Here is a 26,174-nt window from a genome sequence, read left to right as displayed (position 1 = left end):
GGAGAATGCACTTGTATATCAGCTTCTAGGTTTGTCTTTGTTGTGAAAAAAGCTGTGAATTCCTGTCTCAGGGCTCCTCAGGAGTGTTAGCTATCCCAGAATGAGAGTGCCAGGAGAAGACAGACATTCTCTTGTTATGAGATAAACATGCCAAGGTCAGCTCTATTCTTTCACCTAGTGCAGAGAAGTTTATCTGACAGCAAGGCAAAAAGTAGTTAATTTCTGTTATGATTTTTGGCTTCTGTATGTTAACAAAGACTCAAATCACAGTCCCAAATACAGCCACATTTGTGGATCTCTAACTCTGGCTTCAGAATACATCCTGATACATACTTCTGACAATCCCCCAAATCTTTGTTAGTCTAAGGGTTAGAAGCAAGATGTGACAAGGCTAAGTAGGAAACTGTCTAATTTACTTTGATTTTTTCAGCCATGTATAGACGTCCCAAAATAACTAAGACACATAAGTCTTGATAACCATCTAATCTTTTCCAGTGAAAAAGAGGAGCAAAATAATTTCATTCCCAGAGATGTTTATTATGTATGAAGAAAAGAAGAAATGATGAAAAAGATTAAACAGTACATGTGTCTGAGCTGTGTAGAGGCTGGACAATGAGGAGAGCTCTCCAGACCACACATCTTGTATTTACAAGCAGCCTGCAATCAGACTGAAACATGTCAACTATAAATTCTATCTGCCCTTATGGCAGGTAAAATTGGTGCATTTTCAGGCAGAATGTCAAGAGTGCTTCTGTATAGCCTTTCATGCCCATCTCCTGCAGCACTGTTGCAGCAGTCTCTACAGCTGCTTCAAATCTGTCTCTGTATAGGAAAAAAAAATTCTTTCTTCTGTGCTCTAAAGCTCCTGATTTACTTTGGTTTTCTTTCAGGGATACTCCAGCTGGGTCAGCTTAAAGCCCTGCAGTCTACCTTGCAGACAGATGATGCAGATAGAAAACAAATATGACTTTGAGCCCAACCTCAGGATGGCTGCTCTATTGTTTGGATGCAGCCATAATCTAGCTTGAAACTGTGGATGAAATCATAGAATCATAGAATCACCAGTTTGGGAAAGAACTCTTGGATCATCGAGTATAACCATTGCTATCTGACACTAAACCATGTCCCTGCGCACCTCATCTACTCATCTTTTAAATGCCCCCAGGGATGGTGACTCCAACACCTCCCTGGGCAGCTTGTTCCAGTGCCTGATGATCCTTTCTGAGAAAAATTTCTTTCTGATATCTGGTCTGAACCTCACCTGGTGGAGCTTGAGGCCATTCCCTCTCATCCTGTCCCCCGTCCCTTGGGAGAAGAGGCCAGATCCCTCCTCTCTACAACCTCTTTTCAGGGAGTTGTAGAGAGCAATGAGGTCTCCCGTCAGCCTCATCTTCTCCTGGCTAAACAACCCCAGCTCTCTCAGCCATTCCTCATATGGCCTGTTCTCCAGCCCCTTCACCAGCTTTGTTGCCCTTCTCTGGACTCACTCCAGAGCCTCAACATCCTTCTCGTGGTGAGGGGCCCAGAACTGAACACAGTATTTGATATGTGGTCTCACCAGTGCCAAGTACAGGGGGAGAATAACCTCCCTGGACCTGCTGGTCACGCCGTTTCTGATACAAGCCAAGATGCCATTGGCCTTCTTGGCCACCTGGGCACACTGCTGGCTCATGTTCAGCCAGCTCTTGGTCAATACCCCCAGCTCCTTCTCCTCCAGGCAGCTTTCGAGCCAGACTTCTAGCCTGTAGTATTGCATAGGGTTGTTGTGCCCCAAGTGCAGGACCTAGCATTTGGCCTTGTTAAACATCATGCCACTGATCTCAGCCCAGCAGTCCAGCCTGGTTATATCCCTTTAGAGACCCTCCCTAGCACTATGCAGAATAAACACCAAACTATTGGCTACAAAATCTGGATAATGAGGCTAATTTCAGCCACCTGGCAGCATCTCTGGTGTGCTGTAGGCTGAAGTGTGCCTACAAAGTTTTTGTAATTTTAGCAGCACTGGACTGTGAGATGCTTCAACTCAATCAGCCCTGAGCAAATCAGGTTTTTAAGGCTATGGGGGGTAATTATATTTCTGACTATTTTTTTTTTTTTTAAACCTGAGCTAAATTGAAATCTAATCTTGTAATCCTTGGCTCCTTCTAAATACAATGATGTGTAGTGAGCATACCTAAAACAGGCCAGAAAACTCATTCCAGAGATGCTTATATCTCCTTGTCTAGCTTAGAATCATAGAACTATAGAATTATAGAGTACTAGGTTGAAAAGGTCCTCAAGGATTTTCTGGTCTAACTTTTCTTGGCAAAAGCACAATCAAGACAAGATGGCCCAGCACTCTGTTCAGCTGAATCTTAGAAATGTTCAAAGAGATCAGTCCCTGGGGAGATTATTCCGATGGTTGGTTGTCTTCAATATGAAAAAATTTTCTTCCGTGTCCAATTAGAATCTCCCTAGGAGTAACACGTGCCCATTACCCCTCATCTTTTCCTTGTGACTCCTTGTAAAAAGGGATTCTCCATTTTCTTTGTAGCCACCCTTTAAATACTGGAACATGGTGATTAGGTCTTCCCTAAGTCTTCTTTTCCAAAGACTGAACAAACTTTGTTGACTTAGTTGTCCAACTATAATGGGTGCACAGGAAGCACTGCTTTGATGTAGATACCTAGTTTTTCAAGGTTCGAAGTTGAGGGAAAAAAATTACCTAAATATAATTAACAAGTAAATACAACTGGTCTATAAATTGACATTTTTGCCACTAACAGACTGTACTTCATCATCAGGCTCCTATGTCTTAGTTTCCTCATATGGTTTCCCTTTTTCTATCACTTACCTTTAAGTTACAAAAAAATTTAGGATGGTAACTGTTCGTTACTAAATGCACATAAAGTTCTTAACAAAGAGATTTTGGAACTTAATCAAGGTTTCTAATTGCTGTACTGGTGGATAGACTGTTCAGTGGATGAGGAATTGGTTGAATGGTTACATTCAGAGGGTAGTAATCAGTGGCTCAATGTCTAGGAGGAGACTGGTGACAAGTGGCGTCCCTAAGGCGTTTGTACTGGGACCAGTGCTGTTTAATATCTTCATAAATGAAATAGATGGTGAGACTGAGTACACCCTCAGCAAGTTTGCAGATGACACCAAGCTGAGAGGTGCAGTTGACATATCTGAGGAACAGGATGCCATCCAGAGGGACATGGACAAGCTCAAGAAATGGACCCATGTGTATCTCGTGAGGTTCAACAGGACCAAGGGCAAGGTAGGTCCTGAACATAGGTCAAGGCAACCACCGATATCAATATAGGCTGGGGGATGAATGGATTGAGAGCAACCCTGCTGAGAAGGACTTGTGGAAACCTTTGGATGAAAACCTGGACATGAGTCTGTACACTCACAGCCCGGAAGGCAAATCATATCCTGGGCTGAAACAAAAGAAGCATGGCCAGCAGGTTAAAGGACATGATTCTGGCCCTCTACTCCATTCTGATGAGACCCCACCTGAAGTACTGTGCCCAGCTCTGGAGCCCTCAGCACAAGACATGGACCTGGCAAAGCAAGTCCAGAGGAGGACCACAAAAATGATTAGAGGGATGGAACACCTCTGCTATGAGGAAGGACTGAGAGAGTTGAGGTTATTCAGTCTGGTGAAGAGAAGGCTCCAGGGAGACTTTATTACTGTTTTTCAGTACTTAAAGGGGGCTTATAAGAAAGATGGGGACAAACATTTTAGTAAAGCCTGTTATGATAAGTCAAGGAGGAATGGTTTTAAACTAAAACATGGTACATCCAGACTAGGTATAAGGAAGAAATTTTGTACCATGAGTGTGGTGAAACATTCAAACAGGTCTCCCAGAGAGGTGGTGGAGGCCCTATGCCTGAAAATATTCAAAGTGAGGTTGGACAGGGCTGTGAGCAACCTGGCTTGGTTGAAGATGTCCCTGATCACTGCAGGGGTTTGGACTAGATGATGATGTTATGATTCTGTGATTATTTTCCTTCCCAATCACAAAATTTCTCTCAGGATTCATCTTAGAATGGAAAAGCCAAAACCAGAAAACCTTTTCAAGCAACCTTAAGGAAAGCAGGAAGAAGTCAGAACAACAAAGGAAAATCCTTAGCATTCACAATACTGGATGTACATGAAGACTGATCTCCCACGTGGCTTTCCTTCCTGCCTGGGATTCTGACTCTGCAGAGGTTACTGGAATTTTATACTGGAATTTTGAATGTAAGGAACATGACTACCTCATTTTCTTCCTCTGGTTACTACTGGTTACTACTCTGGTTACTGCTACGTGGACACGAAAATGTTTATTTCACATACACACACACACACCACCTCACCCCAGGATTACATCAAATTTTATAAAAACTTTGAAAATAAGTGTGGCTAGTATTTCCAACTTCGGTGACTCCTTGTCAAGGTAACCCAAAAAGGCTAAAAAAAAAGTAAATTGTTCCCTTTAACTGAAAAATCATCAGTATCAATGCATAAACCAAAACCCAAGCTAAATGGTATCATCTTTTCTAAAATCTTCTCTGCACAAGATGTCGAGGAGGCTTGTGCCCAGAGAAGCGCATATGTCTACAATGCTGTGGGGTCCTGCTGATCCCTGTCATTCTAATGGACCATTAAATCTGTTTCTAATGGGCATATATTACAAAGCCAGCTGTAATGTATTACGAGGTTAATAATATTCTCTACGAGGCTAGACATTTACTTAGATAATAAAAACATCCTGTGTTACAAGGATAAGAGTAGAAAACATAAAATGCAAGAAGCATTTCAAAATGCTACTATAGATACACTATAGATACAACTGGCTTCAAGGCAGAAGCTAACCTGTAACTGAAGACAATTCACTTTGTGTAGTTCTTCTATAATTCGTCTCTGCTGGAGAGCTTATTGTATTTTCATTCAAAATGTCTGGTCCCAGCTCTACTGCTGAGAGTACATTGGCATAGAGAGGCAGAGAAAGTCTCTTACAGCAAATGATTTATAGATTTCTAATGGGGTGTAGGAAAATGTGACTTTTCAATAGACTGCAATCAAAATACATTCAACAAAAGCTATGCAGACTGTGAAAGAATAAGCAAACTATGATCATCCATATTCATGAAAACACATTAACCCACTTACCTGAAGTATTCAATTATTTCCCTATTTATGGATAATAAGTGTGTTGTAAATGTCAAGATCAATTTAAAAAGTGAGTAAATTGCCTTTTTATGTCCTGGTATTAAACAGTGTCCTGCATGCATAGATGTCACTCCAAAATTGTTTAGTTTTCTGTTATCATAAAAGCTCCAGCTATTCTATTGCAGTACACAAACAGGAAAATGGAATGCATAGGATAATATTGAGCAGTTAATGGCATAAATACTTTATTTTAATCATTCAGGATAATGAACAAATGTTTGGAGATGGCAGAAGAGACTGTTATAGTGTCAGTTTGAGAGTGATGGAGGGACAGAGGGCTTTTACCTATTGTGGGTAGTAATACATAGAGCAGACAGAGGTAAATACATCTTCAGTGTTTATGAATTTGAGAGAGCAAAACTCATGTATATTGCTTTCCATCACACATCTAGGAACTGCTGGTTAAATATTACATCAAAGTCTTCTTATTAAATACCTTTCTGTTAAAATATTCTAGGTAAAAATTTGGAAGGAAAAAAAGCATGAAAATACCTTAAGCAAGGGACCTAAAGAAATCTGGCTTTGGCTGAATACTTACGCTACTGCAAAGCTTTCATTTTTACGATGTTTTTCAAATGTTTCAAATAATTCAAACATTATACTTACCACCACATTTACTATCCTGTGACACATCTATGTCTTCAGTATGCAGAAAACTCAATGCCAATTAAAGACTAAATTTTGCTTTAAGAAGTGAGGAAATAATTTTGTCAGCTACATTATTGATCCAGATAATGTTACCTCCCCATGTCTCTGGCTGAATTTCCATGGAGGAGTGCACAAAACAATAGCAATGAAATGAGCTAATCTTCCACATAAATAGAGATGATTGGAAAACATTCTGTCAAAACTGTGTTAATCAGAAAGCCTCCTTTTTTCACCGTATATGGAAATCACCATTTCATTTGATTCCCTCCCTCCACATTTTTCAAATAAACAAGAAATTAAAATTGTGTGCGTAAGTTTCTTGGATTTGGTTGGTTTGTTTGGGTTTTTTTTTCCCTAAAAATATGAACATTGAAACTTCCAATTGTTATAAAGAAATGCTGGCAATTTTTTAATGACCTTTTTTTTCCAAAACATTCTAAGAAAATACTCTTTGTATTATTCCAGAAGTTACTCACTATAACCAGAAGAAACTTAAAAAAAAATTCTCTTTCTTTTTGTATGATATTGATTTTGAGTCTTTCACTAGATAACAGACCCCCAGAGGCAGATGGCCTTTGTGAAGCAGGTTAAAATGGCAGCACAGTAGTAGTTGAATATTCAGTTTTAGTAGCTTATTTATATGCTTAGTTTCCAGAGGTAAATTATTGATTATGCAAACTGTGGTTTATTTTTTTTAAGAATCAATCTCATGGTTTTCAAATCATACATAAGAAACAATAACCACATCCCGTTGTTTTTCATTGTGAAGTTTTTGTGTGAGACTCCATTTAATGTTTCATGAGATAGGTAGCTTAAGAATCCTAGTATTTTCCAAGGAATCAAAGAATGACTTGGTAACAAATTCTTTTATGCAAGTTACTACAAGCTAGTCATTCCACACTGCTTTTAAGTATTACATATCAAGAGAAGTAATGCATGATAAAACTCACAAAAAGGCTTTTTTATAGCAGCAGATTTCTTTCTTTAATGATGCAACATCTCTGGTCAATTTGTGAATGCTTAAACACAAACACAGCTTAGAACAAGTCATATACTTACAGGACTTGGCTTTCCTCTTGGATCTAAATTTTGTACTAGTATATCCCACAATATTTAATCACTTCCACAGCAGATTGAGGCCCTCCTTTTTATTTCAGATACGGTGATCTAGGATAAATTAAGGAAGTTTTCTTGATGAGGAAAGTCTTATACAAGTGAAAACACTTTAGTGAAACTCGGAGCAAATGCCAGTAAGCTTAAGCTTAAGAGCTCAACCTGTCCTTCAGTATAACATTAATTTCCTCCACTGGTGAGGACACCTGCATTTTGAACAAACTACTTCTGAAATCTGGATGTAATTTATTTTTCATGAAGATTTTAGCTGATTTATTTCAATCTGCATAGGCTTCCATTCACTGTCTGAAATAAAGGACAATAATTTATGTCACCAAAGATAATGTTTGTGAGGGTATTTTGATTATATAATATTCAGATTTTTTAATAATTACTATATAACACAGCAGTTCTAATATATTTACTCTTTAAAAATTATTAGTTTTTCTGAGCTGAAACTCTTCAGAGGTCATGACGTATTTATCTTAGAAAATCCCACCACCAGATAAAAGCAACAAACCTGTCCATTGAGATAGACATATCCCTTGAGAACCATTAAAGGAAGAAGATTATTTCTTTACAGCTCATAGCAAAATAATCTTTTCCCTCCTGTGTCCTCTGCCACTGTATTTTCCTGGGTGTGAACTTGTAAAGGACAAGATGTTTTATTAGGATAATATAAAATATAACATAGGAAATGAATATACTGCCAAATTGTGATTGGTGTATGGGATAATTGTACCTCCTCTGGCTTTAAACTAACCACTCCCAGCAGCTAGCTGCAGCTCTGCTCAAGTCAGACTGAGCTAAACTTTAAAAATCTTACTGTAATTATGAATAACCTTTAAGATCCATTCTGATTTGGGGCTGACTAGCGCTGACATCTGAACCATAATCATCTCTCTCTTATTCATGATCAGGGTATCCAGCAAAATGGAAGACACGTGTGACTATTTCCCAGCCTGCACAGATTGTCTCAAATGAACATACCAAATCAGCTCAGCAACACAACCCCAGTTCCACAAATACTCAACTACGGCCCTGTGGTACAGTGGAGCCAGCTGTGATCGCAGAATCACAGAATGGTAGGAGTTGGAAAGGACCTCTGGAGATCATTCAGTCCAGCCCCAATTCTAAAGCAGGTTCACCTGCAGCAGCTTGCAGAGGAATTTGTCCAGATGTATTTTGAATATCTCCAGGGAAGACAATTCTACAACTTCTCTGGGCAGCCTGTTCCAGTGCTCATCGCTCTCACAGTAAAGAATTTTTTTCCTCATGTGAAGGCAGAACTTCCTATGTTCCAGTTTATGTCCATTGTCCCTTGGCTTGTCGCTGGGCACAACTGAAAAGAGTCTGGCCCCATTGTCTTGACAATTGTCCTTTAGATATTAATAGGCACTGATAAGATCCCCTCCAACTCTTCTCCAGGCTAAACAGACCGAAGACTTGTGGTCTCTCCTCATAAAAGAGGTTCTCCAGTCCCTTAATCATCTTTGTGACACTCTTATGGACTCACTCCAGTAGTTCCTTATCTTTCTTGAACTGGGGAGCCCAGAAGGGGACATAGTAATCCAAGTGGGGCCTCACTAGGGCAGAGCAGAGGGGCAGAATAACCTCTGTCAACCTGCTGGTCACGTTCTTAATGCATTCCAGGATACCACCGGCCTTCTTTGTCTTGGGGGGCACATTGCTGGCTCATGGTTGGCTTGTTGTCTCCCACGACTTCCAGGTCCTTCACAGAGCTGCTTTCCAGCAGTTCAGCTCCTAACCTGCATTGGTGCATGGGGCTATTCCTCTGAAAGCGCAGAACCCTACACTTGCTTTTGTTGAGTTTCACTGTGTTTCTCTCCAAATTTCCAGCCTGTCCAAGTCTTGCTGAATGGCAGAACAGTGGTCCAATGTATCAGTAATTCATCCCAATTTTGCATCACTATCAAACTTACTGAGGGTGCTTTCCGTCCCTTCATCCAGGTTATTGATGAATATGTTGAATAATACTGGGGAACATCACTGGCCACAGGTTTCCAACCTCTGCACTGCCTCTGCACTTCCAGACTCTGCACTGCTGATCACAACGTTCTGAGCTCTGCCATCCAATCAGTTGTCAATCCACTTCACTGTCCAGTCATTTAAACCACACTTCCTATACTAACCTATGAGGATATTATGGAAGGCTATCTGAAAATATTGCCAAATCTGAAGAATTACATTATTACCAATTTTGATTTGGTGACAAAGTTGATGCTCACAAGCTTGACTACTAAAAAACTCTTTTGAAGTTTATAAAAACATTCCGTGAGTGAAAAGAAGAGATTGCTTTTGTGCTAGCTTAATGAAAGAAATATTTTGAGAAAAATAAATGTACTCTTGTCCATGAATAGCTTTGATATTCGAATTCCCTTCTTCCTGCATCTTGACTCTTACACCCAAATACACACCATCCTTCCAACATATCAGTTTGACACTAAACCTAATGAGTACTTCTTGTTTGAAATATTTTACTGTTTTATTCTTCTTAAATAACTTATTGGTGCAATGTATCGGAAGGAATTTTTGGTTTTAATATTAACATCAGTTTTTATGGTTTCTTAAATTCCATCATTATCTTTTAAATTAGGAAGAAATTCCTGTCAACAAATTTTATTCATTACTCAACCTTTTACTAGGGAACTATTTCACTAATTTTCTCACATGTATTGCCAATAGCATAAATATTTTTGCAAAAAAACCCCATAACGGATCCCTTCTAGATTTCTTAAAAGTATAAAAAGTCAAAAATTCTGGTATTTGAAATCAAAATTGACCAGTACTTACCAGCACTCCTTCACAGCCATATACAAGGATTTTTGAAAATCCCAATAGAAATTAATTGTAATATATCAATATGTAGAATGAAAGGACTGCTTCTTGAAAAGTCTTTAGAGAAATATTTACATTTTTCAGTGTATTCCAGAATGAATTCAGAACATATGTCTGATAGTTATAAAGAAAAACTCTATAAAGTATCACTGCAATAAAAACCTTGTGCACCTGAAAGCTAAGGACTGCAAAATTACCATTTACATATAAATTGAAGATACACAGTCCCTTAACTCACGTTTAAACTCCTAACTTCACACTCTGTTGAACAGGAAAATAAAGAAGACATAGAAAATAAAAATCTAAATATTTTATAGGAGAGGGACCTTTCAGATGAGCCTTTCTGCATGGAGCAGAGAAGAAGCTGGACCTAGTCAGTATTTCAGGAGAGGGGCAGATCACAGCATGGTCTGAATTCAGGACATATGTGGCAAACTTGCCTTTTGGTAGGTGCTTTGCATCCATCAATGATCCTTTTCTAAGGACAGAAAGACAGTCAGATGTGCAGACACAGCCCAGTCTCCTCCTTCCTCTTCTCAACAGGAAATTTGTTGATGACCAGAATAATGGCAAGCACTACTAAAGATTTCTTCTCCCTCATGTATCTTAGCCAGCTGCAGCTGCAAAGGGAAGTTAAAACAAGAAACACTGAACAAGGATTTGCCTGATGTATAACTTATTGACAATCTAGATGTACTGTCATCTTCAGTTCATGAAAAAGAAAACACAAAGGAGAGTACAAAGACATACAGAGAGTTACCTCTGTATATTTGGGACACATAACTCTGACTTTCTCCATATGGGTGCCAGCTACCTTCACTGAAGAGGGTTCATTTCATTTTTATTTTTTTGTATTTTTGTTAGCAATGCATTTCCTGTCCAAACCAAATATTCTTACTTCTCAAAAAATTCAAAAGCATATGTGCAGCTTTATAAGACTGTCCTAACAAGTGACTCTTCAAGCTGTGGTTTCATGCTGAAGAAGTTTCATTATATCCTAGAAAAAGAGCTCAGAGCAGACAAAATTCTACAGCCTAATAAATCACTAAAGTGATGGAGAAGAGCTCTCACCATTCTTCTAATGATGATTTATGCTCTTTCCAATAATACGACCAGACTTTGCAGAGCAACAGAAACACATTTCCTTTCTCTCTTAGCTAAATGCTCTACCTGTTTGAATATTAGATCTTGCTCCTTAACACTTGTTCTTTTTTTGTCTAGCTTCATGACAGTTGTCTTCCATTTTGCTTTCTTTTTCAACCACAAGAGAATACACAGAAAAAGACTCTCTAATCTATCTTGATGTCTAGGTAACTCTTCTAGGAGGAAAATGAATGAATTCTCAGAGGAATAATTCTTCAGGTTTTTAATAATGCTGAGTTTTATAATGCAATGGAGAAGGTGTATACTCTTCCAAGAACATTTTGAAAGAGCCTGGAAAGTTGTGTTACCTCCAAGGCAGTCGAAAGAAGAGTTGATATACTTGTATTCTGGATAAAGAAAACAATAGTGTGCCAGATTCCTACATTTGGTGCTTAAAGTAATTTCTAACCCTATTCACACAATTTTACTGGTACACCTTTTAAAATTCTGGCTTAATGAGTGCTAAAAGATCAAATAGCTATATGTAGTCTCTCATACACGGGACCCTGTCAGTTTGCCATGATTCCTTTCACAGTGGTAAAAAACTGAACACGTTTGGAAAGATATAATGTGAATTAATAAAATAATGGGTTGATATTTAAAAGAACTGCCCTACTTCTTGATTTGTTATCAACTTCCTGAATGGTTTTGGACTATCACCCCTTTATTTGGATTTTCTATTCATTTTAAGCCCAAACTCATTTTTGTGCAACTCAGTTGTTTCTAATTACTACTATTTCCTAGATAATAAAGTGTCACAGATGCCATTGTACAAATTTAATAAATCATGTAAAATGTAATCTGTACCAAAATAGTTCATCTGCTATGATTCCACAGTAGTCTGGTCTGCTTTGGAATCAGAAACAGATGTTGCGTTACATTAGAAGGGAAAATCTGGCTAGCAGGGAGTCGGGTAGGAAAAAAAACAGGATTCGTTACCATCACCATCTGCTATTTAAAACCTTGATGTATATTGATTTGATCCTTAAAGATAGCTCCCTTTGAAATACTTCAAATTGATAGAGTTTTCACTTTCAACACTCTGAACTTCTTGAGGAATAGATTGGTACTTTCAGTCTAGTATTTTGATTTAAATAAGTAAACATTCTGGAACGAGTTTCTGCAAATTATGAGAGTGGGAAGAGACTTCAAGTGAATTATCTGCAGTAGCTTATCTTCCTGTATCATGGTAGAACTGATGCAAATATTCCTTCACAGACCCAAGACTAACAATGAATATTTCAAATGAGTTTACTTCAGTCAGCTTCCTTGCAACTGATTCTTCTTCCACAAATAATTATCAAGCATCTGTTAATCACATTCTCCCATGCCAGGGCACAACTTGTCCTCTTCTAACAAGTGATAATGGCTTGTGACAGAATTCTAAAATTGTAGTGTTTGCATTGTGGTTGTGAATACACACTCTCCAGTCACCTTGTTCTCTTGTCCCACCTTCATGGATCAAGTTTTTAAATATTTTAGGAAGGTTGCTGCTCTTTGTTTGATTCTCTGCGGATTTCTATTCTGTTTGAAACACAGCATCCCAAAATATGAATGCTATTTCAGTTAAAGCCAAAGCAGCACTATTATACAGGTGTTACTGTCAAGCTTTATTTACTTTGATAATCCTATCACCCAATAGAGGAACTATCTATCTCCCTCATCTTGAAGTATTTTTTCCTAATGCATACTCTAAATCTTCCCCTCACCAACTTATAGCCATTCCCCCTCATCCTAACACTACATGTCCTTGTAAACAGTCCTTCTCTAGCTTTCTTGTAGGCCCCCATCAGGTACTGGAAGGTTGCTATAAGGTGTCCTCCAAGCCTTCTCTCCTCCAGGTTGAACAAGCCCAACTCTCTAAGCCTGTCCTTCTATGGAAGGTGCTCCAGCCCTCTGATCATCTTTGCATCCCTGCTCTGGACCTGTTCCAACAGTTCCATGTCCCTCTTCTGTTGAGGATTCAAGAACTGAACACAATACTCCAGGTGGGATATCACAAGAACAGAATAGAAGGGGAGAATCACCTCCGTTGACCTGCTGGCTGCACTTCTTTTGATGCAACCCAGGACACAGTTGGCCTTCTGGGCTGCAAGAGCACACTGCCGGCTCATGTCAAGCTTCTCATCAACCAGCACCCCCAAGTCGTTCTCCACAGGGATGCTCTCAATCACGTCATCCCCCATCCTGTATTGAAACTGCAGATGGCTCCAGTCTAACTCATGAGGTTCACACAGGCTCAATTCTCCAGGTCCTTCTGGATGGTATTGCATCCTTCCAGTGTGGCAGCTGCACCACTAAGCTGAGTGCCGAGGGTGCACTCAATCTTGCTGTCTATATCGTTGATGAGGATAATAAACAGCACTGGTCACAACAAGATCCCTGAGGGACACCATTTGTCATGCATCTCCATCTGGACTTTGAGCCATTGACCACTACTGTCAGAATGCTCTCCAGTGTCACTGCCCATAACTGGAAGGAGGGTTAAAAAACTCACCCAGATTCTCTCACAGGCCATCCCAAGGCTCTCAAATCATTTTGACCACGCTTGGGCTACTTACCACAGCTTCATCATCTCCCATATGGAAAAGCAGTAACAGGCAGTAGTTTGCCTTCTGAAACCCATTTAGACAGCAACTCAGTTTGCGCAAAGAATTTCTTAGCTACATGTTTATTTCATGAGAATATCTTTCCTCTTATCTCTACTAACATACAGAGTGAGATCCAGCACCAGCCTTGCAAAAATCATATCTAAGTCAGTCACCTTTCCAACTCTAGTTTAGTATGAGTCTTCTCAGGGAGCGTTGTTTAAATGTTACATATTTCTGAAGTCAAAAATGTTTAGAGTTGAAGGGGAAGACTCTATAGACAATGAACTTTGATTTGCTCTTGACCTCTGCAGGCCGCTTAATCAAAGTTCTTGTAGAGCATTACTGAATCTATTAAGGCATGGAGGAGTAAAGCACTTTGTTAACCCAGCTACTAGTAAAAATAAATAAACAAAACAAACACCAAAAAAAATCACCCAAAACAGAGCCTTACAAAAAAGGAGAAAGAAAGGAAGATAAGGAATAAGAGTTGTCTGTCTTATGTGGAAAGTGGTAAAAGCAGAGGTTGTCCTCCCTGAGGAATGAGAAAGAGTGGGCAAGCTCATATATCTGACTAATTTGCTCAAAGAAGGACTGAAAGATTGAAGAAGGACTCAAAAAGCAGGGTGAAAACCGAGTCACAGCTTGTTCATTTAACAGCCCCTGCTGTAAAGCTATACATAAAATAAATTGTAGTATTAGATCAAATCACTTCAAAAAGTTTCCTAATGTGACCATGGCAGGTGAAGTCACAGGTGTGGACTACAATGTCAGATATGGGAAATCTAAGACAAATATAAGATCATCGAAAGAACAAAGGAAATGCCAATGCAGAACAGAAGAATGGTCCATTTTCGTCCATATTATCAATCTGTCTGTCAATAGAACAAGCAATAACAGAAGAAACCACACACAGAAAAATCACCTAATAGTATGCTGGCTGATAGTTGTTTTATCTTTCATATTTACAGTCACAGTTAATTGTACCTTACTTTTAAAACAAGTGCCAATGCATTTATCTCTTCGCTGTATATAAGGGCATGAGGATCTGACATTTTGCTGATATAAAATATTGCAATAGTAAACCTAATTATATTAAATGAAAGGGGAAATTCAGCCGTAAATATTATAGCACAAATTGCACTCCGACATATACCTAGGTCACTCTACTAAAGTCAATGCACACAGATTTCCCAGCAAAGTCTGACCTTATGAATAAAATGTTATATGATGTGACACACAGCTATTTTTGTCATAAATGGGAACATGAAATATGGGAAAAGCACTCTTCATTCTTTGCAGAGAACTTTGACATGATCTAGACCTCTTTGTTTCCAGTGTTTCTCTTGAAATCCTATTCAAAATTGGTTGGGCTTTTGCCCAATAATAATATACTCATGATTCATGAAGTGTATAATTTAGATCAAAATTACACTGTAAAAGAGAATATCAAGTCTTCTTTGAAATCAATGAGATTGTCCCTAGTAAATTATTCTTCACCTAATACATTTCATCATTTTATAGAATTTTTAATTTGATTGAGAGATTAAACGTAGAAAGTATGATAGTAAATAGCTATTCAGATCTGAGTGATTGAGAATACTGACATAATTTTCTTCCTTGCCAGCAGAAGAAAGACTTGAAACACACCGTACAAAAATAGCACTTCTGCTGCTAAATTCAATGCTAGAAAAAGAAAGGATATTTTGAAGTGAGTTGTTCCCTCCTGTCTTGAGTTCTCAGCAAAATCACCACTGCTGACTGATAAAACTCAACTTACTTGACAGATAGATCTAAGCTTGGAAGGATCATATTTCTATTCTGCCCCTGTCTACTTTATGGGCCCTTTATCAAGCTTCACAATTTCTCTGTTCTTCTTGGTCTCCTGGAGATACAATGAAAGTATCTCAAGCCTGAGACATCATCTTCTCTTAGGTCTTAACTGGACTTTTTAATCCACATGTGAAGGCAAAGCGGGAGGTAATGTTTGGTAAAGGGGCTTAGCCACGGCACTGCCCAAGCCGTGCCTGTGGAAAGTAACTGGCTTCTTGGCCTCACTGGCAATAGCAGTTTCTTACTATGTGAAACACTCCCACGTTCCATGTGAAAATTGGCTTGAGCCCATACCCAGCTTTTAACATGTGTTCTCCTCAGTGACTCTTTAGAAAATAAATAACATTGCTGGTTTCGCTATTATCTCAGAAATATTTTTTAATATTATACCATCTGTTGTGTCAGCCTCTCCTTGCAATTTCTGTGCAAGAACAAAAGGAAACCATCATGTAATAGGTATTTTTGTAAAATGCTTTTCTGTGCTACTACTCTAACTTATAGGGTCTGACTGTGCAGCCTGTTACTCATTTATAGCAGTACTCATTTGAACCCAGCAGAAGAGCTTGTATGAAGTAGTGTTCACAAGGATGACTAACAGTCAGGTTCATGGACTGTGAAATTCCTTTTGTATGGTCATTCCCAGAAGCAAACCCAGAAGGGTCTTGAACCACATGGAGTACAGAATTTCACAAAGAAAAATGGCATCATACCCATAACCTCTGCTGGAGCCAAAGCAATTTGCTCAGCATCACAGCCCAAAGTGTGCTGAATTAGCTGATAATACACTAGCATGGCCTATGCCATAAAGGAGATGTTAAGTGCCCCTTAGCCTTCATGAAGGCACTGAAGGAAACCCTATTGAACTAAAAGTGGGGAAAGACGGGGAAACCTGCTGGGATTTGGCAGGAACATGCACAGAATAACTAATAGAGGTCTGAGCTGAAAAAGTCCCCACTGTTAAGTATTTATTGCTTGCATCTCAGGTAGTGCTGTGAAACTTAACTTTAACCACTAGTTTTTGCCTAGAGACAAAGTGATTCAAACCTGACAGCAGATGTTATGAAGGAACAGTGAACTGCTGTTCTAATAATTATTTTCTTACAGAGTACCTCTCTGGGTTTTCTGTAGCAGGCAAACGCAGCACGGTACAACTAAATGATAACATAAGATTAGGCAAGAGCTGGAGAACAGTATTCAAGTGGGCTGAAAATCTGTTCAATTGAGCAAACTATTTAACACCTCTGCTGATGGGTTGTGTTTCTATTACCAATTGTATGCCTGAAAGATATCTATTTTACTATTTTAAGGATACATTATAATGCTCATCTTAGTATCTTTAAATGGCCTTATGCAAACCTACATGAGTTTCAGATGTTCATGTTGTTATGAGAAAATAACAAAAGTATGACAATTTTATATCACTGCCTACAGATTTATGTGCATAGCTTTATTCGACCTATAGACAGAGAGGAATTAAAACAACATGTTGTTTGAGTTTGGTATTTAGAAATTATATGAGAACTAGCACTCTGATAGTCACTTTTTAGGACTGGACATAGACTACTGATCTGTACTCATTTCTAACATATAACAGACCTAAATAATTAATTTCCCTCCCTGTCCTGGATGAATCATCAGTACTACTTCATATGTAAAATCATAACAAAGAAGACACTATTCCAATATAATGATTTACTATGTTAGCACATTTATTTGGACCAACTTTCCTGCTACAATCTCTACTCTAAACATTTAAAGATGGAATTTTTTAAAACAAAGCTGTTAGGTCAGTAAGAACTTTATTGGACAAGATAGGTCAAATTAGAACTTTCAACAATATTCTACACCTGCTGTATCTTTTAAATGTTGAGAATTAAGATACATATGGTGTTTCTTACTAAGACGTTGTAAGAGCATTTTTTTTAAGTCCTTTCAAGCCTTTTAATTTTTTTTCCAAATCTTGTTGTTTTTATCCTATATTCTTTGTTTACTTTTGTGCTTCAAAATCTCTCAGATATCTTAGGGGGCAATTAATTTGTACCATGCTTACACCTGGCAAAATAATGTGTGGCATATGGCCTAATAGCTTATGAACACACAAAGGCATTTGGTATTGCATGAAAAATTAATTTTAAATTATTGTATAAATCAATGGCAAGGAGATGTCATTTTCCAGTCGACATACACATCTCCAATAACAAATCACAGTTTAAAGCCAATAAAGTATCTGTCATAACAGAAAATTATCTTGCTCACTCTGTCTTCATCTGCTGAAAATTTCTCAAGCCTACTAATGCAGGTAACTGTTTCTATATGCAATTTTTAAAAAATATTAAGTTGGCATGATGTTAAGTATGTTCGTGATCTTTTTTCAAAAAAATATGTGAAACGTGAAATAGTAGTTCCCAGTTAGTATGTGATCTAGTCTAACATAGTCACATTTAATCCAAAAGTTTCTGTTAGCAAAGGGAAAGAAAAATGAGAGGGATGTGTTCCTTCTGTCCTAATTGTTTTCCTAGGACATTTGAAAGAACTTCATGCATAGTAATAGTTTCTCTTCTAAATTTCTTCAAGTCACCCTTATTATGCAAATCAGTAACATTATATGCCAATTGATCCCAGGACGAATTCTTTTCTGTTTTGAAAAGGCAGTGGCAAAACAAAATTGTACATCTTGTTTTCTTTTCACCTTTAAAATATTCACATTGAAAACACAGGTAGTTCTTGGCTAAACTTAGAAAATTTGAATGCAATTCAAGCAAGTGGACATCATCCCTTTTACAAGCTAGACACCACTAGCCTCATTGTCAGGTACACAGTTCTTCATCACCTTGTCCTTGCTTGGCATCATTGGAAAAATACCCCTAACTTCTTATTTCAACACTAACTTGAGTCTCCCAAGTTGGAAACGATGCTGTGTTCAAAGTCTCTGTACGAGATGGATTTTATAACCTGTACTCACCTCTGCCTGTATAATCACACAAGGTACAGATGAAAGGCTGACCCAGGATTTGGGCTGCTACTCATTTTCTGGGCTGGCTTTCAAATCCTCTGAAGAAGTTACCTCACCACAGGTAGGAGATGAGAAATTTGAAGGGTTGTTACACACTGTCAATATTGATGGAAAGCTGGTGGAAAGCTATTGAGCACAGCAGGGCGTAACTAGAAATTCACTCTCAGCTCGGTGATCTTTTTCATGCAGGCCACCTCACAGGCAGGGTCATATTTTTCAGACTTTCTCTCTTTAGTTTTTAAACAAAAAAAAGCCAACAAGACACATACTCTTTTTTGAGTCATATAGTGGCACATTATTACATGAAGAATATAGGAACTAAAAAAGGAAATCATAAGACTTCTTATTTCTGTAGTCCTTCCAGCTTCCATCCAATTCTTTTTTGGCCTTTTTTTATTTCAACATTTTCTGTAATATTATTTTTTGTTATTTCCTCCTTTCCTACCAAATCATTTGCCCACTGCAAAGAGTTTATCTTGCTGTAATGTTGTGGTTTTCTTTTGCTTTGCATTTCAATGTTTTGTGTTTCCTTCTTGATCTAACTTTCAGCTTCACAAATATTATTTTCCCAGTTAAGCCTAGGCTTTAACTGCAGCTTAGACCACCACAGTCCTCCAAGTCTATATACATTTTGCTTGCCTAGTAGGTCACCTATATTACTAGCTCTAGTATATTCGCTTGAATTGTGCTAAAGACAAAGAATTTGTGCTACTCTGGTGGCAGGAGATCATAGAATCACTAGGTTGGAAAAGACCCCCAGGATCATCGAGTCCAATCATTCCTATCAACCACAAAACCATGCTCCTCAGCACCTCGTCCACCCATCTTTTAAACACCTCCAGGGACGAGGATTCAACCACCTTCCTGGGCAGCCTGTTTCAGTGCCCAATGACTCTTCCTGGGAAATTTTTTATCTGATGCCTGGACCTCCCCTGGCAGAGCTTGAGGTCACTCTCCCTTGTCCTGTCCCCTGTCACTTGAGAGAAGAGGCCAGCTCCCTCCTCTCTACAACCTCCTTTCAGGTACTTGTAGAGAGAAATAAGGTCTCCCCTCAACCTTCTCTTCAGCCCTGCAGGCACAGTAGCCAATGTATTAACTGGGGAGATGAAGGAAGTTCATGGCCAGTGGAAAAGAGACTGAGGTTGCCAAGGGAACAGGAAAACTTTGCTGGTGGATTCTTTTAAATTAGGGAAATTAAATTTTGCTTGCTTTTGTGGCAGATATTTCATTGAGAAAGATGCATTTCAAAGACCATTTGGGCATTTTAACCCATACAACACTCTGGAAAAAAAGAATATTGGCAAGCTCTTCATCTCCCTTGCCCTGAATTTATGTCATATTTTCAGTTTCTGAAGTTTATTTACTGAAATGTGTTTTGATAAAGAAGTAATCAGTAGCCCTGCTGTTCCTTCCTTACTGCTGTGACATGAAGATCACACCCCAGGACCAGTCAATCCCATTTTAGGACCAGTCAGTCCCAACAGAGGCATTGAAGTCAAGAGCTCTAGTCACCTTGCTTGGACTTTCTGATCTAGTCAGTAGACAATGTTATCAGTGGTTTTCTGGAAAATGATTGTTCATCGCACAGACCCCAAATCAGACAAAACCTGTCCTTTTATCCCAGGGCTCTTTACCTGCTCCTGTAGAACAAATCTTCATTATTAATTGCCCAGATACACATATTGCTCCTTCTTTTGTCATTTCTGTCTCATCAGCAGTCTTATTTCTCCAGACCTTTGAACAGAATACTTAGTGGTTCACATTCAACCCTGGTTTTAAAGCAATTCAGCTGTGGGTAGGTTAAAGGCTTCCTAAGCAACTTTCAGGAAAGCTAGGAATATCAGCCCAAATTGTGGCTGATAGCAAAGGCGGAGAGACAGAGTTTTCCTTAGAATTATAACTTTTCCATCTAGGTTGTTTTCACTTATTTAAAAAAAGCTCATATTGACGTGAAGCCACTTTCATAATTATATGAAAAATAAAGAACTGACTGTCTTTGAGATAAGATGAAACTTCAAAGGTGTAAGGAACTTGTTATGGTATTGAAATGTCATTTTCCTCATGATATAGGAGGTGTTGTCTACTGCACTGCCGCAGACTGACATTCTTATACTCCCAAAGGTATACTAATCAATTCTTAAACAGTCTTGCATCATCCCTGTTTTAGATGTCTGAACTACTGAGTGATCTTTGTAGCAGACACATCTGAAAAAGCAGCATTCACAATACTTATGCATAATTTACAGTATAATTCTTTACACTTATCAAGAACCTTCCCGCTCAGAATTCCAAAGCTCTTTACAAATATTAATTAATTTATCTTTCCTGTGCTGCTTGCAGATAGGTGATATTAGTATTCCTCAGGAGAGGCAGTGGTCAAAAAAAAAATGAATGTAACTTTAAGCAAGTCACGGTTGCTCTGTATCTCTATATCTCATAAGCAAAATGGAGATAATATAATAAAGTAACTCACAAGAGTGTTGAGAAACATTATTTTATTTTTCAGGAGAAATCTGAAGAACAGTTCTGGTGAAAAATACTGTTTCTAATGTGAATGAGCAAAGGTATAAACTTGTGAAAGCCCCAAAACTTGCATTCAGCTACAGACCTAATACATACTGAAATTAGTAGAAGTTGGACCCCTGACTAGACACTAGACATTTTTTAGGGTCTTGGCCAAAGACTTAACTGTACAAAGGGGTGTATATTGATCACTCCCAATCCTATGCTGCTTACAGTTAGAATTCAAGAACCTCATTGTGTGGTTTTATTTTTAAATATGTATTCCAACTTGTTCCTTGCCAATTTTTCCTTTGTCCTTTAAGACTATTGCCTACATTTGAAATCAAAGAACTGTCATTGCAACTCAATTTTTTGAGTTTCAGAGAGCATTTTGACACTTAATCAACTCTTACTGCTTCCAGCTCCCTTTATTATGATAATGTATTATACCAAAGATGGCAAGAGGAAAATTACTTAGATGATGTCTTAACATATTAAACTGAGGCCTGCTCTCACTGAAGCCCATAGCAACACACCCATATTTTACTTAGTGCTTATGTGTTCCCAGCAAAGAAAAGCCAGTCACACAGCGCTGAATATATTTAACAACATCACTGTAAGGAAGCAAGGAAATGAGAAACTAGCCAGAAGGATGAGTTGTTTCTGGAGACAGAACTTCATTAATTATTACTGTTGGGAAATTATATAAAAATTATTATAATATTAAAATGCTATATGAGAGTTTTGCATCATCAGTGTGGTAATCAGTATAACTCAAATGTAAATATTGGGTGATTCGGTATGCTGGCATTAAATCATAACAATATTAGCTGATTTCTTTCTACAGCTGTATTTACATTCAAATATAATGACATTTAATTTTTTAACAAGTATCATTCCTGTGACTATAGGTGCTTTTGTGTTTTATGACTTCTAGCATCCCACATTGCAAGAGGTCAGCATTCACAATTTTCCTCTGAAAACATTACTTTGATAAATTCTACCTTTGTGCAAAATGTGCTTCAAACCACATAATAAAAACAGGACTTACAGCCATCTGGGGCTCTCACCTTGTTTCTCTTACACTTGCTTTAGTGAGTCATGAAACTCTGTTATGCTTGATTAAATGCTTCTCTGAAATCCAGGGGGATGACTTGCAGCTCATGTAGGCATTCCGAGCTCTCTACACCAGCTCAATCAGCTACAGATAATCATACAGCCTGAGACTGCAAAGAGATATATTACGGGAAAAATCTGGCTAATCTGCTACTGGTATCCAACCTGTCTGGTTTGCAGCTAAATCAGGATTTGTGCTTGTGAGATACACTTTAGATTGCAGAAGTCCCTGGCTTGTCATGACATAAAGGGTTTCAAAACTGGAGTAACAAGGTTGTTACATGTGAGTTGGACCCTGGGGGTGGAAGTTTTCCACAGGCTTCTGGGGGGTTTCCCAGTTCCCCTACTACTTCAGCATTAATGGTTGTGCCTTGTGGAGACTTACAGCTGGCATTAGGAAGTGAGGTCATGGTCCTGTGTGTGTTAGAACTGGATCTACCCAACACAGCAATGCACATTTGGTCTGAATCATGTATGGAAAAATGCCTTCTCAGTGTAGGATTTGTGCTAGCTATGAGCTTTTACACTGGTTTTATGCCAATTAGAAGAGAAAAAGGCTGGTCTGGCATAAAGTTAGAGAGATGCAGACAGATAATACTTGGTCTGGCAGGCAGCCTAGCAATATGAAGTTAGTTGATTAATATTTTAAAATAAACTTGAGTCAGCAAAGTATGAATATAGCACATTAATGCATTTCATCCTGTCTACCATGTTTTTGATTCAGCATCAGGATAGATAGGTTGTTGTGGTGGATATGAAGGGCAGCAAGGACTATAAGCACATGGTTCAGGAGTAAGTCAGAGATTGTGTGTTTTCTATAACTGATTTTCACAATTCTGTTACTAACATAGTTCTTCCTAGAGGGGAGATTCCCAAACTGTCTTTGCAGAAACACGCAAGGATACACACTGGAAATACTGAACTCGGTATGATTTCTTTGTCCTTCTAGTTGTACTAAATCAAAGTTTCCTTTGTATTCTTTTTTGTTACTGTAGTACAATGAGTGAATATTATTTTAAAAGTCCTAATCTCCTCTAAAATGTATTTTATTTTCCTGCAAGGACAAAACTTGTTACTGATACTACTGTTTCACACCAAATAAGACACAGAATTTTTTGTTTACTCTCTTTATCCTCAAATATTTTTAACCACCCTCCCAAATTCTAATGTTGATAATTCTCCATACAGAATACTTGTACAGACAGATAAGAAGACACAGACATTTGTATGCTTTCAAATGATTTAATCATACTGTAACTATTGACTTTGTTGTGTGTTTACTTGGCTTTTAAAGATTTAAAGCCTATTCCAAGGCACAGAGCTTTGCTAAAGGTTATTGTACTTTTTACAACAGGGAGAATCTTCAACTATCTTCAGAAACTTTTCTAATTCCTTAGTATTACATTCTCTTTCTTTGATCCTCAGTGCAATCTCCCACATAATTTAGCTGACAATGCTGGATGAAGATGTTTTCGAATCAAAGTGTCTTGTAAGGTAGGTGCTAGGCACCTGACCTGAATTTTTCAAGTAATTAATATTTAAAGTCACTTGCTAAGAGAGGGTAATCTAATGGAGGTAAGATATGTCCATTTATAAAACAAGCAAGAAAAGGGAGTGTGTAAATTAATTATTAGTCCGGTGAACCTTTGTGAATAGCTGTTTTTATTGTGCTGTTAAAATTTATGTGGTTATCTTACTTTTCCACATGTAACCTCTTTATTAGAGATCTGGGGGATGTGGAAGAGAAAAAATACTGAAGTGTTTGTCTTCCAGCAATTCAAATATCTGTCTTTGCTAAAACCAAGAAATGTCACCATGTTCTAAAAGTGGTCTGCTGTAAGTATATTATCTGATGTATATATGAAACCATTAGACTTTGGTTGGATTCTGGAATGAAAATAGAAATTAATTTCTCTTCAGACTTTAGTCAGAGCCTCTTTCTTTTTATATTCTTACCCAAATTAATCTCTTACATGAGGGGCTGAAAGAGAGCTCAAATGATCCAGTGCATCAACGCAGGTTCTGTTAGACTTAAGTCAGTCCTGAACAGGTGTTTTTTTCAAGTGGCAGTGAAGATCTCCAATAACAGAGTCCTAAGATTCCCCAGGCTGTCTGTTAAGGTTGCTAGAATTAATTCAAGTGAATTTCAAACTAAACCATATATTGTGAAATTGGCTCTGGACTGAATCCTTCAGACTGTTTTCATGTAGAAGAACAATCAGCTGTGTCAAGGCTCTGAGGAACCTTTCCTCTTTTGCTCTTGGATTATGTACATGCAAGGATGAGAGACATTCGCATTCCCCGTGGTGAAAGCATTCTCCTCCTCCCCCACCTTTGTGAATATGGTCCCTCTTTTTTTCTACCATTACCAGCATAACGCCTCTCCTCCTCTATCTAATGATCATCCCTTTGGATCCTTCACAAATAGCTGGGGGGCAGAAAATACAATTACAACTCATAAACCCATGCCAGGCTGCCAAGCATTGCATTGTATGTGAAAAACAGAATGAGTCATAAGAAAAGGAAAAATCAGAAAGGGTCCAACAGATATTTATTCATTTTCATCTACACTTTTGTAAAAAGACTGAAAGCAGGAGACAAAGAGGTTCCTTATTCAGCTACAGTCCCATACGTCATAAGCTGTGACAACAAAGCTGCATAAGAATCAAGAGCCTTGGTTCCTTTCAAACCTCTATTGACATGGCTGCAGCAAGAACAGCTGAATTACCAAGCCCCCTTCAACAAAATATGAATAAATTAAAGACAATATCATGGAACAGTCTATGTATATAATATTAACTATCTTAATTTTCAGAGCAGAAATGTGTGCGAGGCATCTGGGAACGATCAGTGAATGGTATTCCCTAGTCATCCAAGAGAGAAGTCTGGAAGATAATTGTGACCAGGACAATTCGAAAAATGTAGCAACATAGACATATGGATACTAATGCATAAGTGCTGCTGGAGAAGATATATGTTACTGTCATTGGTATGAAAATATTTACTTAACTTCATTTGAGCCTGCATTTCTAAACTGTACATTGTGGCTGCCCTAATCAGCTGATATGGGCATATTAAAAACAGATAGATAGACAGATAGATAGGTAGATAGATAGACAGACACACAGACAGACCGACCAAACAAACATATAAACAAACAAAAAACCAAACAAATTATTGTAAGAATGTATTTTCTTTTTCAGAACTGGAGTTGAGTTGTAGCAAATGTAATTTAGAAATTTGTGTGATTTACCTGAGTTAGAGACAGCTCTCCAGGACGATATACAAATGACAATATTTCTGATGCACAGCAGTACTGTGGGCTGGGAAAATCTGTAGCCCCAAGTCTTGTAATCCAGGGATAAACTACGCCCATATTTTTTGATAGTTAAGATTTGGTATTATGATGAGATTTTCTATTTGCCCAATTTATTACAAAAGTGAGATAATTCAACTTTAACATTTTTCTCCTAGGGGACCTCTGCAGGTTGTCAGAACATCCCATGGACCAAGTAATGAAGTGTACAGGTCAGCTTATCCCCCACCTCTGAAGTGCAGCTCTTTTCCAGCTGGACATCTAGCGCCTACTGAAAGCTGTGCACATTGCTTATTCCCAGTGGTCCCATGGAAGCTGACTGTAAGGTCAATTCTTTTTAAGCTGAGCTCGGGCTGAGCTGAAGTAGAGAGCAACTAATGACCTGAGACTGGTACACCGTCCCTGTGCCTCCTCTCTTCTCATTCAGCCATTTTAATCAGCTATACTGGGTAAAAGGAATCCTCCTTGCATATTGTGCCCATAAGAAACATTAAATAGAAAGTTTAAGGTCAAGTAGACCAGTCTGTCCACAATGCCATCAGCCTTTTATTACTGATTGCGATATTTGAGAATGTCTACTCTACAGAATTATTTAAAAAAAAAAAAAGGAAGATAGTATTTAAATTATTAAAACCATTGGTTGATGTTTTCAAAGGAATGTACTCTGAAGCAGGAGAAACCCAGGAGCTGTATTCATTTTAAATAATTCTAGTATTCCAATTAGGCAAGTTGTGAGTTTTTTTGTTTCTTAGCTGCCTGAAGACATGGCAGAGTTTGGGAAGCTTTTTAAAAATCCCTATAATTATGATTAAAAGCTTTTATATTTACTCCTAAGGCAAC

Source organism: Phaenicophaeus curvirostris, chromosome 1 (genome assembly GCF_032191515.1).
Source record: "Phaenicophaeus curvirostris isolate KB17595 chromosome 1, BPBGC_Pcur_1.0, whole genome shotgun sequence".
Lineage (NCBI taxonomy): Eukaryota > Metazoa > Chordata > Aves > Cuculiformes > Cuculidae > Phaenicophaeus > Phaenicophaeus curvirostris.
Note: the sequence above shows the minus strand (reverse complement) of the source record.